Below are 6,236 nucleotides of genomic sequence, written 5' to 3'. Positions count from 1 at the left end.
TGATGGGTTATGGAGGCTAAATGAGCATGGCTTGATGGGAGTAATTAGGCAGCATCCAATCACAGCACTGGAGAAAACAAGTAGCGGCAAATATGGGCACCTTAGATGTTGGAGGCCCACTTTTCAGATTCAGGATTGCTAGTAGGAGGTATAGGGGTCTAGGTGCCTGTGCCTCAGCTCAGTGTAAACACAGGCAAGCCTTAGTGCAGACGCCCAGAGTAGTGCAGAGTGGAAATAGGTATTCAGAGTGCCACAACCTCAAGAAGACTGGCAATTGAAGAACAAAGAGGAGAGTGGAGTTTGTAAGTTTGTACAGACTTTCTGGGAGAGGGCTGTGAGATTAGATAGTCAGATGAAACAAAGCTGGAAGGACATAGTACTGGCCAAGGAACAGGGATTGGGTGCATTGTTTCTGATACAGTCTTACCATGAAACAGCCATGGGGCTATATGGTGGTTGACTGCATAAACGAATTTGGTATGTCCTCCCTGGAGGGTAAGCACTATTGTCACAACTCCATCTTGTACCTTATGTGCGGTGGGTTTTACTCGACGAGCTCATCACCCTTCCCTTGTAGCACCTCTCTGCCTCAAGTATATCAAGTCATGCTTCCCTTATGGCACCTTCCACTCTTAAGCACTCCATGATTTCCCTCCCAGGAAGCCTGAATCATTGACCTTCCTGTGCTGTTGCTATGCAAGTTTGGTCTATTGTGCACCTGAAGGGATCATGTGTCTAGTAAGGATAGTTATAATTTCGCTGTGAACCATTGAATTGTACCATCATGCACATGGGGTTCCATTGTACTCCTTTATTGCTGACAATTACCATTTGCACCTGCCACCTGCAAGGCCTCATATCCGTTATATGTAACGTGTGATCCACATTTCCACTTGGGACAAATGCTTTGCTTTCACGTGGGACACATGCCTATTTGGAACACTGTTTTCTTCCAGTATAAATACCCCTCTGAACCTGGCTCATTTTGCGCATGCATTGTCCCTTTACTCACCTCCTGAGACACCCAGAACCTCCTGTGTTCTAGTCTTCCAAGCCTTCCTGATGATTCTGGGATCCAGGTGGCTGCAGGACTTCCACTGTCTTCCTTCATGAGCTACGATTCTACTGCCGCTTGAGCTTCTTGCATCGAGTCGCCTATCATCTTCGTATTCCATGTCAAGAACTGTCATGGCTAAGTACCTCCCCCTCAGATTAGTGCGCACTAATCCATAGGTTAGGAAATAATCCAAAGACTGATTCCTTTGAAGGCATGAACACATTTTTGGATATTGGACATTGTTTGAGTATTTACCTCCATGAGGCCCAAGGCTCTTGACTCTTTCATTGCAGCTGTCTGAACTCTATTGTACCTGAACTGAAACTTTGTCACTGTGTTCCTTGACAAGTTGTATCTAGTATTTTGGGAGAAACGTCAGGAGTTTGAAGTTGTATTCAAGTTTTAATCGGAATCCTGTTTGTTCTGGAGTGCCAGAAAATCTCCAATTTATTCTTGAAATGGGTTCTGCTCTCTCCATACAATATTTTCATAAATAAATAAAATAAAGTATGTAAGTGTACAAATAGTGTAAACAATTGATAGATAATTTTGAGTAGGAAACCTATGGGTAACATTGCTTCTTGTTGTTTCTAGTGTATCACACCTGGATTGAGGATAACAAGGTCCAGGAAGTCCCAAACCTACTAGACAAGCCAACTGAGCAGTTTCCCCAGTGAATCAGGATCATCTTTTCTTGTTTTATCCCATCTCCCTTTCCCCTCTGGGGAAGTTTCTGGAACCAGACAGTTGTTACTTGTTTTCACTAAGCTGCCCCAGCTGGGTTTGGAAGTCCAGCATTTGTCTCCGTGGTTGGAACCAGATGAGTGCGTGACAGCTATTCACAAAATGAGGGAATAGAGAAAAACAGGGAACATTTCTGTGTACTGTCAATAATGGTGGTCCTAGACTAGTGCGAGAGGACATGGGGGTAAGGTGGGTAGGCCACAAAGCACAGAGGAAAAGAGAAAGGTGGTGAGTCAGAGCCCCACACAGACAGAGGGGGGTGCATGTGAGAGAAAAGAAGCAGCTATCACAAGTAAGAGTCCCAGAAAGGAGAGAGTCAGGAGAGAAGATGCCATGGTGGGCCAGTAGGATCCAGGTGCAAGAATATTCAGTGGCGTGTGTATATGAAGGAAATCAATGGGAAGTTATGGGGACAGGAGAGGAATGACAGCAGTGACATGAGTGATTCCAGGATGAAAGAGCTGTGGGACAAAGCTGAGAGAGTAAGGCCATGTTTGAGGCTTCCATAAGTCCTGGTGGACTCAAAATCCTTGAAAAGAGAGACCAGACAGAGCAGGTGATGATGGTCTAGGGAAAGACCATGGTCTGGATAAAGCAGAGGAGAAAAGAAATGGATCAGGGACAGGAATGAGAGGCATAGAGTTTCCTGAACAGTAAAGGGAAAGTAGTCAGGAAAGAGCCGGAAGAGCAGCTGGAAAGGTCAAAAGGCTAATATGACAAAGGAAACAACAAATGGACAGGGATCCCCACCAGCAGAAGAATGAAGCTGCCTTACACACAGCAACTGGAGTTGGACGATGAGAAGCTTCATGTGGTGTGGCATGATGTAGGGGACATGAGGTGGGGCCAACTGTTACCCATCCTGTGGGAACGGAGTCAGAAGGACCCGAGCCACAAACTGTATGTATTTACCTAGGGGTGAATGTACAGTAGCACAGCTAACTGGGCTAGAGCTACTGAGGATGATGAAAAGGACTTGAAGACTGAGCAGGATAGGTGGGAGCACACAGTCATATTTTGGACCCAATTGCTATCCATGATGGTATGAAGGGGGGCTCGTAAGCTGGCTGCCGTAGGTAAGGCATGCATGGACGTTGTGACGAATTCTGGAGTTCATGCTCCGCTGGGATTGTGTGGTAGGTACACAGTCACATTTCTCAGACTCCTCAATCTAAACTTTCCATGGGCCGGCCTTGGAGACTGTCCCTTCACTCACCTCCGGAGACTGTGGCACACTGCCCAGTGGAGGCTGGGGAGGCACAGAAGAGAGGTGTCAGACGGTAACACCTATCAGCGCTTCCTTGACAAGGCAGAAAGAGTCCGAACATTCCAGAAAAACTGGAACCGTCCAGAACATCTGGAACATTCTGGAACAAGCTGGAAGGCTCTAGACAGGGCCAGCCTTAGGGCAGTGTGACCAGTGCAGCTGCACCGGGCGCTGACCTGGAGGGGGGCACTGACATTAGGGGTTGAGCAATAATTTATGATTTAAAAGCACCTGTTGCAGAGTTCCTTGTGTGTCCAGCTTTCAGACAGCATCCAAAAAGTCAAGATATCTCATGCGATTAATGTTCCTGCTTTAGAGAGAGAGAGGTTAGAGTTTTGTCTAGTGGCGGTTTTGACTCGCTATAAAGTAGTGGAGAGGGTTTGTTTTGCACAGCCGTATGCTGATGTTTTCCTTAAGAAGGATGACAACAATGAATCGGATGTGGTGGAAAACCTGAATGAAATCTACCAAATGGGGACATTTGTTCAGATTCATGAGATGCAGGATCCCGGAGACAAGCTTTGCTTGATTGTCATGGGATTTTGAAGGATTAGTGTTAATAAGGCGCTAGAGGTTGAGCCAGAAGAATCTGAAGATGAGAACAAAAACAAGGTGAGAAGGAAGCCAAAGTGATCCAGGAATTAGCCCGAAGACAACCAAGGAGCTAAGGGCCAGGAGACGGAGTCACTAGCTGACCCCGTGCCTGACTTCCCTCTGGAAATTCTCATGGGCGAAGTTGAAAATGTGGTACATGAGTATTTTCAGGTCACCAAAGAAGTTAAGGCACTTACGGCTAAGATAGTAAAAACAATCTTAGACATTATTGCCTTAAACCCACTGGACAGAGAGTCTGCACTGCAAATGATGCAAGCAGGCCAGAGAGTGGTGGAAAAACCTATCTATCTGAGTGATATGGGAGCAGCATTAACTGGTGTCGAGTTCCAAGAGTTGCAGGAGGTCCTGTAAGAGACAAATATTCCAAAACATCTCTACAAAGCTCTCTCCTTGCTGAATAAGGAATGCGACTTGAGTATACTCCAGCAACAGCTTGGACGTCAGGTTGAGGAGAAAATCAAGCAGACCCATCACAAGTACTTTCTTCAAGAGCAATTGAAGATCATAAAGAAAGAGCTTGGTTTGGAGAAGGAGGACAAGGATGCCAATGAAGAGAAGTTCAGGGAGCGTTTAAACAGTTTGGTGGTTCTGAAGCAGGCTATGGAGGTCATCGATGAGGAGCTGAACAACCTCGGGCTTTTGGGCAGTCACTCATTGGAGATCAGTGTAACTCACAATTATCTAGATTGGTTAACATCCATTCCATGGGGTAATTATGTCCAGGAGAATCTGGACCTTGCAAGAGCGCAGGAAGTCTTGGAGGAGGACCATTATGGAATGGATGATGTCAAAAGGTGAATTCTGGAATTCACAGCTGTAAGCCAGCTATGGGGGGCCACTCAAGGAAAGATCCTTTGTTCTTACGACTCTCCTGGGGTTGGCAAGACCAATATTGCCCGCTAAATTGCCAGGGCCTTAAATTGTGAATACTTTTAATACAGTGTTGGAGGAATGACAGATGTTGTGGGAATCAAAGGGCACAGGTGAACATATTTTGGTGCAATGCCTGGAAAAAACTATTCAGTGTCTAAAGACACCCCAAACTGAAAACTCTGTAGTTCTTATTGATGAGGTGGATAAACTAGGGGGCAGCTTTCAAGCAATCCATCTTCAGCACTTCGAGAACTTTTGGATACAGAACAGAATGCAAATTTGTTGGATCATTACCTCGATGCTCCTGTTGATTTGTCTAAGGTGCTTTTCATTTGTACTGTGAATATGGCCGATACCATTCCAGAGCCTCTGAGGGATAGGATGGAGGTGATCAACTTATCTGGTTATGTAGCGCAAGAAAAGCTGGCGATTGCTGAGAGGTACTTGGTCCCACAAGCATGTGTGTTATGTGGGTTGGACGAGGAGACGACCAAGATTATGTCAGAGGCACTTACTGTTCTTATAAAGCAATACTGTCCCGAAAGTGGAGTCCGCAATCTTCCGAAACAGGTGAAAAAGGTTTTACGGACGTCTGCCTAGAAGATTGTCAAAGGAGAAGCAAAGAGTGTGGAGATGACCCCAGATGACCTACAAGACTTTGTTGGGAAGCTCTTCTTTACTGTGGATTGAATGTATGATATCACACCTCCCGGAGTGCTCATGGGACTGCCATAGGCAGCGATGGGTGGCTCCACTCTATTCATTGAGACCTCCCTACGACGGCTGCGGGATAAGAAGAGCCAGGACGGATCCCTTGAAGTAACTGGTCATCTTGGTGATGTGATGAAGGAAAGTTGCAAAATTCCTTACACCTTTGCCTGTGCTTTCACATTCATTTGCACATGCCAGAGGGATCAATGCCAAAAGATGGGCCCAGTGCTGGCTGCACCATAGCCACTGCCCTTCTGTTGTCGGCCATGAATCGACCCACAAGAAAAAATGTGGCTATGACTGGAGAGGTATCTATGATGAGAAAAATGTTTCCAGTTGGTGGAATCAAGGAGAAAAACATTACTGCCAAAAGAGCTGGTGTACCATGTATAAGTTTCCCTCTAAGAATAAGAAGGATTACTTTGACCTAGAAGATTTCATCACTGAGAGATTGGAGGTGCATTTTGTTGAACAGTACAATGACATTTATAACCCTGTATTTACTAAGGAGCCTTTATATAGTGGATGAAAAAGAACAGAAGTATAACTTTGTATCTGGACTTGCCTCTTTCACCAACAGAATCCAAACTGCTAGGCACATTGAAGCCTAAACCGTTAGGCACATTAAGGCTGAAGCAGTTTTTAATGCTGCACCAGTTCTCAGATATTGTGCTAAGAAGATAGTGAGATAAACTGATCACGCCCTAATTTACTATTGCCTTTTTCTTCAGTATATATTTCTTCATTTAGTGATGTATTAAATGGAAAGGAAATTCTTGGATTTTTTTGTAAATAAATATTTTCAAATCTTAAAAAAATATAAGCCTGCTGCAAAACACAGATCTGTATTTTATAATGAGGATAGCTGACTTAGTAAAGCCAGCCTTTACCAGCGCTTTAAAACAAATCAAATTAAATATATGTGAGGGAGGGGCTTTGGAGATATGGGGGTCACTTTTGCTGGGTGGC

General features: G+C 45.0%; 1 pseudogene; it reads left to right on the top strand.

The window, feature by feature from the left end:
• The first annotated feature begins 3,461 nt into the window (after positions 1–3,461).
• Positions 3,462–5,796, top strand: LOC138283545 (lon protease homolog, mitochondrial pseudogene; annotated as a pseudogene).
• Positions 5,797–6,236: the final 440 nt, after the last annotated feature.

The sequence above is a fragment of the Pleurodeles waltl genome, chromosome 3_1, assembly GCF_031143425.1.
Source record: "Pleurodeles waltl isolate 20211129_DDA chromosome 3_1, aPleWal1.hap1.20221129, whole genome shotgun sequence".
Classification (NCBI taxonomy): domain Eukaryota; kingdom Metazoa; phylum Chordata; class Amphibia; order Caudata; family Salamandridae; genus Pleurodeles; species Pleurodeles waltl.
Note: the sequence above shows the minus strand (reverse complement) of the source record. Positions and strands in the feature narration are given on the sequence as shown.